The 13,001-nt window shown below is 41.2% G+C and overlaps 1 long non-coding RNA gene across 1 annotated transcript in view; it reads right to left on the bottom strand.

Annotated features, from left to right (window-relative positions):
* LOC118012514 overlaps window positions 1-11,963 on the bottom strand; it is a 162,215-nt gene extending 150,252 nt beyond the window's left edge. The window contains exon 1 of the long non-coding RNA XR_004679731.1: window positions 11,238-11,963. This is a non-coding gene — a long non-coding RNA (uncharacterized LOC118012514). The remainder of the gene's footprint in view (window positions 1-11,237) is intronic.
* Between the last annotated feature and the right edge of the window lie 1,038 nt (window positions 11,964-13,001).

Raw genomic sequence — 13,001 nt, forward strand, 5'->3', positions numbered from 1 at the left:
TCCTGCTCGGACATGATTGTGAGTGTTGACCCCTCAAGTCACTACAGGAAGCAAGTTTCTGCTTTTAGCAACTCAGGCCATTCTGTCTGGACATCTTAACTCTGAGAAGTTGGCCTTTACTCAGGCACTCTTTCTGCTTTGGGAGAAAAGAACTATCATAGCTAATGTTTACTGAGAACTGACTATGCACCAGGCACTGTTCTAAGCCCAGTCTTTATGTTAACTCATTTAATCCTCCTAACTCTTGAGGTAGGTATTATTACTGTTCCCACTTTACAGATAAGGAAAGAGAGGGGTGGAGAGGCTCAATAACTTGTTAAATTCAATCTGCAAGTAAGTGACATTATGGATGATGGTCAAGAGATCTAACAAGTAAGATGATCCAGGCACTGGGCAACCAGAGGCAAGGCTGTGGCCACTCGGAACAGATGCTACCTGTACACAGAGCAGGCATGGCTAAGCAGCTACCACTGGCTGAGAAGCACCTCAACTGGGGATAGAAAGCCAGGCAGTCTGGCTGCAGGGTCCACATTCTTGCTGCTCCTCAGTATTGCTTCTTCCCTTTCAGAGTGTCTGGCACAGAGTAGGTACTCAATTAACAGTGGGCTAAATTGAAGTGCTCTGTTGTCTAACTGCTTCCCTGTTGGGATTCCCGTATTTTCTGTCTCCTGATGTTCCTCTTGGCACCTAGGACTGTGAGCAAGGCCTAGAGCATGACTGTGTTCCTGTGGAACCCCTCAAAAGTAGTCTTGTAGTGTCCACACCAGCATACCTCTTCTCTTTGCCTCTCTTTTCAAGATCCAGTCCCCTTCACCTCCTTCCAGCTTCTTCTCCAAGCAAACAACCTGTCACTCCCCATGTCAATACACCCACAGTTCTTCTTTTGCTCTTTCTCAAATTGTACTATGCCATGTGATGGCTTCCCAGAAGGCAATGAGAATTTGGGGCTCTCAAGAGGTGGCCAAGGCTGGTCCTGGAGAAGTGGGGCAGGAGGCCGAGGCCTATGCAATGGCTGAATGAACAACCCTAGGAGGCCTTTCAAGTTCCTATGTCTTTTGGGGAGAGAAATAAAATTCTTGCAGTGGATCATCTCCACAGATTAAAAAAGGACATAGTGTTCCCATTTAGCAGGTCTGGGATGGAGCCTGAGAATTTGCATTTCTAATGAATTTCCAGGTTCTACTGGTCTGGGCAGTACAGCTCGAGACCACCACACTACACTCCTCTGTCCCCAGGGCCAGCCTTCCTCTACTTCAGGTGAAACTCTTAGAGATGAATTTCACCTGGGAGATTGGAAGCACTCCTAGCCTGAGGCCCCAGGCCAGTTCGAGTTCTTTCCCGGCAGCCTTGGCTGCATCTTCATTATGGGCACTTGAGTGAAGAGTTAATCCTGACCAAAGTTCCAACACCTGGCCTTGCTGGCCTGAAACCAAGTGCTACTCCAGGTGTGGTGTGGTGTGTGGGGTGTGGGGGTGTGGGGGCTTTGGCGTGTGGTGTGGTGGCCTGGCCAGCCAGGAGTACATGTGATCTACATCTCCCCACTAGGAACCTGTTAACCACCAATTCCACATGCCTGCTAATGTCCCATTGGGATCCTGATTTCCATAGGCATAAAAGAGTGCCTAATGAAAATCCTCTCTGTGATCCCACCCCAAGCCTACAGGTTTCCTCTTCAGATCAGTCAGTGTTAACCTCCTCTCTGAATTTTCTCTATCCTCTCCAGATAGGTTACAGCTTTCACCTTGGGATCCCCAAACATTGTATGCACATCCTGACTACTGCATTTGTGGCATTGGGCTGTGAGCAACCAGAGGGCATATCTCTCTGCCTTGCTGATCTTTGTGAAAGTGCAGGATACTGTGGGTACTCTAAATGCCTAACGAATGAAAACAAAAATGAGGAGGAGGAAGACAACAAAGCACAACAGATATAAACATAGTCTGGCTTTGGCCTGAGGAGAGGTTCCAGCTTTACCACGTGCTAATTGTGTAAACTTGTGGAATCACTTAACTGAGTTCTTTCTCAGTTTTCTAATCTGTAAAATAAATACAATGTATGTAAATAAATACAATGTAAAATAAATAAAATAATACAACTTCCTCATAGGGCTGTTGTGGTATTAAGTAAGATAATACATATAAAACTTCTGTCACCATGCCTGGTACACAGTAAGTGCTCAGGCAATGGTATTTATGAAAGAATTGTGTTCTGGACAGGTGAGGAGTCAGTAGGCAGGGGACTGGCCCATGAAGAGGAGTCCTGGAGTCTTTGTCTTTCAGGGTATTATTCAGTATCATCTTTCAATTTGAGATACTGAAGTGGGATAAAGCAGGATAAAGCAGGAGATTCTAATGGGTAGATATGTCCTGTCTGAAGGGAGAGGACCAAGGACAGTGGAAAGACTCAAGAAGACAGACTGGTCTTCACTTCTACTTCTGTGTTTGGTTTTAGTGGTTCTAATTCACTGGCTGCTCTCTATCACGCACATCCTGTCTGGCTGTATCCATCAGCTGATCTGAATCCTACAAAGAGTAGAGGTAATCATGGTAAAACCCAAATAGGCCTGTGCTGAGAACTAGGACATCAGGGACCAGTGTTTAATAAGTGTTTGGGAATGACAGTGTTTATTATGTATGCACAATATGTCAGGACTATTAAAAACACTCCTTGTTAATAGAAATACTATATGATCCAGTAATTCCCCAATGGGTATTTACCCAAAGAAAATGAAAACACTCATTTGAAAAATGTATGCACCCCTATGTTTACTGCATTATTTACAATAGCCATATTATAGAAGCAACCCAAGTGTCCATCAATAGAAGAATGATGAAGGGGAGTGTGTGTGTGTGTGTGTGTGTGAATGCAATGGGATATTACTCAGCTATAGAAAAGAATGAGATCTTGCCATTTGTGACAACATGGATGGACACAGATGGCATTACACTAAGTGAGATGACAACTACCATATGATTTCACTTACATGTAGAATGTAAAAAACAAAAGAAATAATAGGAACATCCAAGTACATTAAACAGTTAATAACAAACAAAAAGGAACTAATTGATAATAATACAATAATAGTGGGGGACTTTAGCACCACACTTACATCAATGGACAGATCATCTAAACAGAAAATCAACAAGGAAACAATGGCTTTTAATGACACACTGGACCAAATGGATTTAACAGATATATTCAGAACATTCCATCCTAAAACAGCAGAATACACATTCCTTTCAAGTGCACAGGAACATTCTCCAGAATAGACCACATATTAGCATACAAAGCAAACATCAACAAATTTAAGAAGATTGAAATCATACAGTGTATATTTTCTCATCACAATGCTATGAAACCAGAAGTCAACCACAAGAAAATATCTGGAAAGAACACAAATACATGAAGGTTAATAATATGCTACTAAACAATAAATGGGTTAACCAGGAAGTCAATGAAGAAATGAAAAAGTATATGGAAACAAATGAAAATGAAAGTCCAACAGTCAAAAGCCTCTGGGATGCAGCAAAAGCTGTTCTAAGAGAGAAGTTTATAGCAATACAGGCCTACCTCAAGAAGCAAGAAATATCTCAATAAACAACATAACCTTGTACTTAAAGGAGCTAGAAAAAGAATAGGAAATGAAGCCTAAAGCCAGCAGAAGGAAAGAAAGAATAAATTAGAGCAGAAATAAATGATATAGAAACTAAAAAACAAAACAAAACAAAAAAAACACAATAGAACAGATCAATGAAACCAGGAGCTGGTTCTTTGGGGGGAAAAAATTAAACTGATAAATCTCTAGCCAGACTTACCAAAAAAGAGAAAGGACCCAAATAAATCACACATGAGAGAGGAGAATAGAACCAGCACCACAGAAATACAATCATAAGAGAATATTATGAAAAACAATATGCCACAAATTGGACAACCTAGAACAAATGGAAATTTCCTAGAAACATACAAACTGAAACAGGACAAAATGGTAAATTTGAAGAGACCAATAACCAGCAAAGAGATTGAGTCAGTAGTCAAAAACTCTTGAAAGTCCAGGACCAGATGACTTCACAGGCAAACTCTACCAAACATTTAAAGAAGAGTTAATACCTAATCTTCTTAAACTATTCCAAAAAATAGAAAAGGAAGGAAAACTTCCAAATTTGTTCTGTAAGGCCAGCATTACCTTGATACTAAAACCAGAAAAAGATACCACTAAAGAAGAGAATTACAGCAACTTCTTTCAAGATACATCTCCAAAGGCTAGTGAAACAAAAGCAAAAATGAACTTTTGGGACTTCATCAAGATAAAAAGCTTCTGCACAGCAAAGGAAACAGTCAACCAAACAAAGAGGCAACCCACAGAACAGGAGAAGATATTTGCAAATGACACTACAGATAAAGGGCTGGTATCCAAGATCTATAAAGAACTTCTCAAACTCAACACCCAAAAAACAAATAATCAAGTCAAAAAATGGGCAGAAGACATGAACAGACACTTCTCTGAAGAAGACATACAAATGGCTAACAGACACATGAAAAAATGTTCATCATCATTAGCCATCAGGGAAATTCAAATTAAAACCACATTGAGATACCACCTTACATCAGTTAGATTGGCAAAAATTAACAGGGCAAGTAACAACAAATGTTGGAGACATTGTGGAGAAAGGGGAACCTTCTTTTGGTGGGAATGCAAGTTGGTACAGCCACTTTGGAAAACAGTGTGAAGGTTCCTCAAAAAATTAAAAATAGAGCTACCCCATGACCCAGCAATTGCACTCCTGGGTATTTACCCCACAGACACAGATGTAAGAGAAAAGAAGGGCCATATGCACCCCAATGTTCATAGCAGCAATGTCCACAATAGCCAAACTGTGGAAAGAGCTGAGATGCCCTTCAACAGATGAATGGATAAAGAAGATGTGGTCCATATATACAATGGAATATTACTCAGCCATCAGAAAGGCTGAATACCCAACTTTTACATCAACATGAATGGGACTGGAGGAGATTATGCTAAGTGAAATAAGTAAAGCAGAGAAAGTCAATTACCATATGGTTTCACTTGTTGGTGGAACATAAGGAACAGCATGGAGAACATTAGGAGAAGGAAGAGAAAAATGAAGGGGGGAAATCAGAGGGAGAGATGAACCATGAGAGACTATAGACTCTGAGAAACAAACTGAGGGTTTTAGAGGGGAGGGGAGTGGGGGGATGGGTTAATCCGGTGATGGGTATTAAGGAGGGCATGTACTGCATGGAGCACTGGGTGTTATACGGAAACAATGAATAGTGGATCACCATATCAAAAACTAATGATGTACTGTATGGTGACTAACATAACATAACAAAATTAAATTTAAAAAAAGAGAGAATTACAGGCCAATATACCTGATGAACATAGATGCAAAAATCTCCATAAAATACTAGCAAACCAAATTCAGGAATACATTAAAAAAATTATTCACCATGATCAAGTGAGATTTACTCCTGGGTGGCAAGAAAGTTTCCATATTCTGCAAATCAATCAATGTGATAAAGCACATCAATAAGAGAAAAGATAAGAACCATATGACCATTTCAATAGATGCAGAAAAAGCATTTGACAAAGTATGACCCATTGATAAAAATCCTCAACAAAATAGGTTTTTTTTTTTTTAAGATTTATTTATTTATTTATTCATGAGAGACAGAGAGAGAGGGAGAGAGAAAGGCAGAGGGAGAAGCAGGCTCCCTGCTCAGCAGGGAGCCCAACGCAGGACTCGATCCCAGGACCCCGGGATCATGACCTGAGCCGAAGGCAGATGCTTAACCATCTGAGCCACCCAGGTGCCCAACAAAATAGGTTTTGAGGGAGCATACCTCAACATAATAAAGGCCATCTAGGGCGCCTGGGTGGCTCAGATGGTTAAGCGTCTGCCTTCGGCTCAGGTCATGATCCCAGGGTCCTGGGATCGAGTCCCACATCGGGCTCCCAGCTCAGCGGGGAGCCTGCTTCTCCCTCTGACCCTCTCCCCTCTCATGCTGTTTCTCTCTTGCTTGCTCTCTAAAAAATAAATAAAATCTTTAAAAAAATAAATAAAATAAAATAAAGGCCATCTAAAAAACAAAAAAAAGGCCATCTATGAAAAACCCACAGCTAACATCATCCTTAATGGGGAAAAACTGAGAGCTTTTCTCCTAAGATTAGGAAAAAGACAAGGATGTCCACTCGCACCACTTTTATTCAACATAGTACTGGAACTCCTAGCCACCGCAATCAGACAACAAAAGAGATAAAAGGCATCCACATCAGTAAGGAAGAGAAGTAAAACTTGCACTATTTGCAGATGACATGACATTATATAGAAAACCTAAAAGACTCCACGAAAAAAATGCTAGAACGGATACAGATTCAGTAAAGTCACAGGATACAAAAATGAATGTACAGAAATCTGTTGCATTTCTATACACCAGTAATGAAGTAGCAGAAAGAGAAATTAAAGAACCAATCCCATTTACAATTGCACCAAAAACAATAAGATACCTAGGAATAAACCTAACCAAAGAGATGAAAGACTTGTACTCTGAAAACTATAAAACATAGATGGAAGATTTTTCAAGACGACACAAAGAAATGGAAAGACAGTCCATGCTCATGGATTAGAAGAATAAATATTGTTATAATGTTTATACTACCCAAAGCAAGCTACACTTTAATGCAATCCCTATCAAATTACCAATAGCATTTTACACAGAGCTAGAACAATCCTACAATTTGTATGGAACCACAAAAGACCCTGAATAGCCAAAGCAATCTTCAGAAAGAAAAGCAAAGCTGGAGGCATCACAATTCGGGACTCCAAATTATGTAACAAAACTGTAGTAATCAGAACACTCTGGTATTGTCACAAAAATAGACACAGATCAGTGGAACAGAATAGAAAACCCATAAATGAACCCACAACTATATGGTCAACTAAACTTTGACAAAGCAGGAAAGAATATCTAATGGGAAAAAGACTGTCTCTTCAACAAATGGTGTTAGGAAAACTGGACAGCAACATGCAAAACGATGAAACTGGACCACTTTCTTAAACCATACACAAAAATAAATTCAGAATGGATTAAACACCTAAATGGGAGACCTGAAACCATCAAAATCCTAGAAGAGAACATAGGCAGTAACTTCTTTCCAGATGTGTCTCTTGAGGTAAGGGAAACAAAAGCAAAAATTAACTATTAGGACTTCCATAAAAATAAAAAGCTTCTGCACAATGAAGGAAACAATAAAACTAAAAGGCAACCTGTGGAATGGGAGAAGATGTTTGCAAATGACATATCTGACAAAATGCTACTATCCAAAATACATAAAGAACTTACAGAACTTAACACCCCAAAAATGAATATTTCAATTAAAATTAGGTACTATACAGTGGCTAACTGAACATAATAAAAATAAATAAATAAATGAGCAGAAGACAAGAACAGACATTTCTCCAAAAAAGACATCCAGAAGGTCAACAGACACATGAAAATGTGCTCAACATCCCTTATCATCAGAGAAATGAAAATGAGATATTACCTCACACCTGTCAGAACGGCTAACATCGACAACACAAGAAATAACAGATGTTGGCGAGCATGCGGAGAAAGGGGAACCCTCTTGCATCGTTGGTGGGAATGCAAACTGGTGCAGCCACTCTGGAAAACAGTATGGAGTTTCCTCAAAAAGTTAAAAATAAAGCTACCAATGATCCAGCAACTGCATTCCTATGTATTTACCCAAAGAATACAAGAACACTAATTCAAAGGGATACATGCACCCCTATGTTTATAGCAGTATTATTAACAATAACGAAGATTGGAAGCAGCTCAAGTGTCCATCTATTGATGAACAGATAAAGAAACCGTGGTATATATACACAATGGAATATAAGTCATAAAAAAGAATGAGATCTTTGCCATTTGCAACGACATGGATGGAGGTAGAAAGTATCATGCTAAGTGAAATACATCAGAGAAAGACGAATACCATACGATTTCATTATTATGTGGAATTTAAGAAACAAAACAAGGAAAGGGGAAAAGAAAACCAGAGACAGAGAGTGACAAAGCAAGAAACAGACTCTTAATTATTTAAGAGAGCAAATTGATGGATACTGGAGGGGAGGTGGGTAGGGGGATGGGTAAAATAGGTGATAGGGATTAAGGAGTACACTTGTCATGATGAGCACCGGGTGATGTACGAACTGTTGAGTTACTATATTGTATACCTGAAACCCATTATTACACAGTATAATAACTAACTGGAATTAAAATAAAAACTTAAAAAAAACCCAGACTCTTAAATACAGAGAACAAACTGTTGGGGGGATGGGTGAAACAGATAAAGAGGATTAAGAGGTACACACTTCTGGATATAAAATAAGTCAGTCATGGAAATGAAAAGTACAGCATAGGGAATATCGTCCATAATATTGGTAATAACATTATATGGTAACAGATGGTGGCTACACTGATCCTGGTGAGCACTGAGTAATGTATACAATTGTCAAATATGTTGTGCACCGGGGCGCCTGGGTGGCTCAGTCGTTAAGCGTCTGCCTTCGGCTCAGGTCATGATCCCAGAGTCCTGGGATCGAGCCCCGCATCGGGCTCCCTGCTCCGTGGGAAGCCTGCTTCTCCCTCCCCCATTCCCCTTGCTTGTGTTCCCTCTCTCACTGTCTCTCTCTGTCAAATAAATAAATAAATAAAATCTTTAAAAAAAAAATATGTTGTGCACCTAAAACTAATATAACATTGTGTGCCATACTTCAGTTAAAAAACACACTCCTTGTTCAATCCTCTCAGCTATGGTTGGCTTTCATATTAGCCGACCTCCCTTTGGTGCTGTGGAAAGATACGTGACATAATGTGGTTGAAATGATGAGTTGCAGTCGTCCTGGTATCATATCCAGTTCTCCTCCCCTTGCAACTGGACAGGGCCATGTGCCTAGTTCTGGGTGACCTGTGAGCAGAGGGGGTCGGTATCCCACACACCTCTCTTTGCCGGGGCATGCGATCCTGCAGGAGGCTTTGTTTTTAGGGGCAGAGCCGCAAGATTAAAACCACCTGACCCTGGAGCTGCCACACAAGGAAAGCTGTCTTCAAGAAGCATTTGCATCACCCAAAATCCTTTGCAGCCTTTAATTAAAGCCACTAAAATTTGGGGGCTGTTTTTTACTCTGAGATAGCCTAGCTTATGCTAATTCTGAAAGCAAGGAGAACATGCCACACTTCTTATCACACGTTCCCCATCATCAGCAGTTAAGACACGGCATTCCACGCATGCATTTAATGTAGCCGTCCACGTACCTTGGTTTCTAATTTTCTTGATCATTATGTTTTTGGCCTGAAGCTTCCCCCCTCAACCCTCACCCCCAATTGTAGAGGACCACCTTAGCCCAAAGTCTTCAGATGAGACCTAGCGGCCATCCTCGTTAGATCAAACCTGTCCCTATCCTGTTGAAAATATTCATGCTTTACTAATGGTGAGGACAGAGTACCAGCAGCTCTGTAAACAGGATCTCCAGATGGATCACGGATTGATAAAATCCAGGGAGATACATAAGCCAATGATTAACTACTTTGTCCATTTTTATTGTTTCTTGGTTGTGTGCCCCCAGATAAGAGGTCGCAGAGTGTAGATATCTAGATCACAGAAAGTGAAACTGGTTTCCCAGGGGAAGTTCGATTGGGAGGAGCAGTGTGGTTGAATGTAATTACAGGTCCTGGGTTACTGTCACACAACTCTGGTAGGCACTGTTCCTATCAGGTTTCACAGAAATGGAAATTTTGTGCTCAAGGAACACGGTGTTGACTGTGCAGCAGGGCAGGCCCGAATCATGTCCTGTGCCTCAGTTTCCTTCTTGTAAAATGGGGCTATTACATGCTTCCCAGGCCTTCGGAAAAGCTATACTCCGTACTTTTCTTAATAGTTATACTTTTTCTTTTTTACTGTGGGTAAATAAAATTTCTATAGAACACACACAAAGAATAAGGGTTCCAAAAGAACCCAGGATCAGAGACACACTGAAATAGAAATTCTGATGGATGAAACACTATTTAAAACTCTCAGGGGTTGGCAGATTACCTCCTGGGGACCAGATCTGGCCTGGGCTTATTTCTGTAAACAAAGTTTCATTAAAACACAGTCAAGCTCATTCATCTTACATTATATTTATGGCTGTTTTCACGGTACAACAGCAGAGTTAAGTCATTGTGACAAAAATATATGGCCTACAAAGCCTGAAATACATATGATTTGGTCAATGACAGCCAAGACTAGAATAGTGGTTCTCAAACTTGAGCGTGCGTCTCAGAATCAATAGTGGTGGGCTTATTAAAATACAGGTTTCTGGGCTCTACCCTGGAGTTTCTTATTCAGTAGGTGTGGGGTGGGACCCATGAATCTATTTCTATCAAGTCCCACCCAGCTGATGCTGATGTTGCTGTTCCAGGGACCACAGCTGAGAACCATAAGACTAGGGTGTATGGTCTACAAGACATACTGATGAGACAAATTCCAATGGGAATGGAACAGAATGGGCACCAGCTGTGCATGGAGCTGTTTTTCAATTTCCAGAACAGGCTAGGGGAGAGAGGTGCTTCAGGTGCCTCTTTCTCCAGGACTCTGCCTCAGTTAAAAAAAAAAAAAAAAAGAAAGGAAGAAAGAAAAGGATATCCCAGGGCTACACAGAACCAAGCTACTGATGCTATATTTATTGAATTCATGCTGCACACATACATGGGGAACTCAGTAAATAAGGTTGGCTATAAGAGAACCCCTCCACTTGTGGGAGTATGGGAATCCTGTAAGTCTGCAGCACACAGGGCCAAATGTTCCTTAGCTACAGTCAGCTGTTACTAACTTGTAGCTATCTAATTACGAAATTCTAGGTGAACACATTAATCTGGTATTACTTCTTTCTGATGGGTGCCAACCTCTGAGCTCTGAGAACCAGTCTCTTCGAGACAAGGCCAAGCAATGATAAGCTTCTCTGTTTTGTTTTTACTTACCCATCTGTCCCCCTATCTCTGCTGCTGTGGGACATCAGTTAATTGGTGTAGGATTGTTATAAAAGAAGCCACTTGGCAGAAATGGGAAACACGGTAGGCGGAAGAGTCGTGCGCCAAGTAGGGAATGGAATGGAGGTTTGCCACAGTTCATGTTACAAGAATTCTGCTGCAAAGGAGAAAGACAGGAGTCTTCTTACCTGTGAAGCTGCAGAAGAGGAAGTGAGATCCTGCCGTTTTCGCTCGGTCTAGAAAATTCTCTTCACAGGGACACACAGGAAGGAAGATTATAGTGAAAGAAGAGGTTTCTGATCCCTCTTGTCCCATACCCATCAGACTTGGTTCTTTCAGGCCAGGCATGAAAGAAGCTCTTCAGGGACAGCCAGAGAAGGTTGGATGGAATTCAGCGAGGGCTGCCCTTCCTGCACCGCTCCAGACACTGCTCTGCTCTTCATCCCTGCAGTGTGGAGCCCTCCCAACTTAGGGAAAACAGCTGCTCCATAGGCTCCATAGGGCTCAGCGGAGCAGGAGAGCTCTGGTTGAAATTGGCCCCCTCACGTTGTTCATGCATGAAACATGAGGGCAGTTAGGAGCCAGCTGACCAATCATCCCAGGACTGACCAATCAGGGCCGAGGTTTTAAAAGTGAAACCCTGAGCTCTTCTTTTTCAGCCCAGCCTAGGGACACTTCTTGCGTTGGGGTCTGTCTGTTCCCCAGGTCTGGGAGGACCTAGGAGAAGGTGGGGATATGAGACAAACTTAGAAGGGAAACTCAGATGTCTGGATATTACAGAGTCTCTGCTTCCTCCTTGGTCTCAGGAGGACTTCTGCTTATCTTGCAAGATGCAGTTACAGCACTCTCCTCCCCCTCTTCTCTGAAGTGTTTCCTGACCTTCCCATCAGGGCTGGTCTCTTCCCTCTTTGGCCTCTAGAACACATCTCGATCACAGCATTTTTCACATTGCTCAAATTGCCTGGTTTCATGTCCGTTTTTGCCCCTGAACCATGTGTCTTTATTTTACTTATTTAAAAACAACGTGTTTTAACTCTTGAGTGCTTAACAAATACTAACTCAGTTAATCTTTGTTTTTTCCCAGCTTTATTGAAATGTAATCAAGATATAACATTCTTTAAGTTGAAGGTGTTCAACATGATTTGATACACATATATTGTAAAACAAGACCACCGCAGGGTTAATTAACATTTCCTTCACCTCAAGTAATTACCTTTGTGTGTGTGTTTGTGTGCGTGTGTGGTGAGCACATTCAAGATTTACTCTCTTAGCAATTTTCATGTGTACAATACAGTATTGTTAACTATAGTCACACTGTAGTACGTTAAATCCCCAGAACTTACTGATTTTCTAACAGGAGGTTTGTACCCTTTGACCAACATTTGTCCATTTCCTCCACCCCTCAGCTCTTGTCAACCACCCTTCTTTCTTTCTATGAGTTCACCCTTTTTAGACTCCATGTATAAATGAGATCATTCAGTACTTGTCTTTCTCTGACTTAGCATAATACCTTCAAGATCCATCCATGTTGTTTCAAATAGTGGGGTTTCCTTCTTTCTCAAGGTGGAATAACATTCCATTGTAAATATGTATCACATCTTTTTTTTTTTTTAAAGATTTTATTTATTTATTCATGAGAGACAGAGAGAGAGAGACAGAGGCAGAGAGAGAAGCAGGCTCCCCGCGGAGCAGGGAGCCCGATGCGGGACTCGATCCCAGGACCCTGGGATCATGACCTGAGCCAAAGGCAGACGCTTAACCGACTGAGCCACCCAGGCGTCCCTGTATCACATCTTCTTTAGCCATTTTTCCTTTGTCAGACTCTTAGGTTGTCTCCATGTCTTGGCTATTGCAAATAATGCTGCAATGAATGTGGAGATACAGATACCTTTTTTTTTTTAATAACAAAGTTAACAAAAAATTTATTTGGATGTTCATGGACTGGGCAATAC

This window comes from Mirounga leonina, unplaced genomic scaffold, assembly GCF_011800145.1.
Source record: "Mirounga leonina isolate KUSES-001 unplaced genomic scaffold, KU_Mleo_1.0 Mir_151, whole genome shotgun sequence".
Lineage (NCBI taxonomy): Eukaryota > Metazoa > Chordata > Mammalia > Carnivora > Phocidae > Mirounga > Mirounga leonina.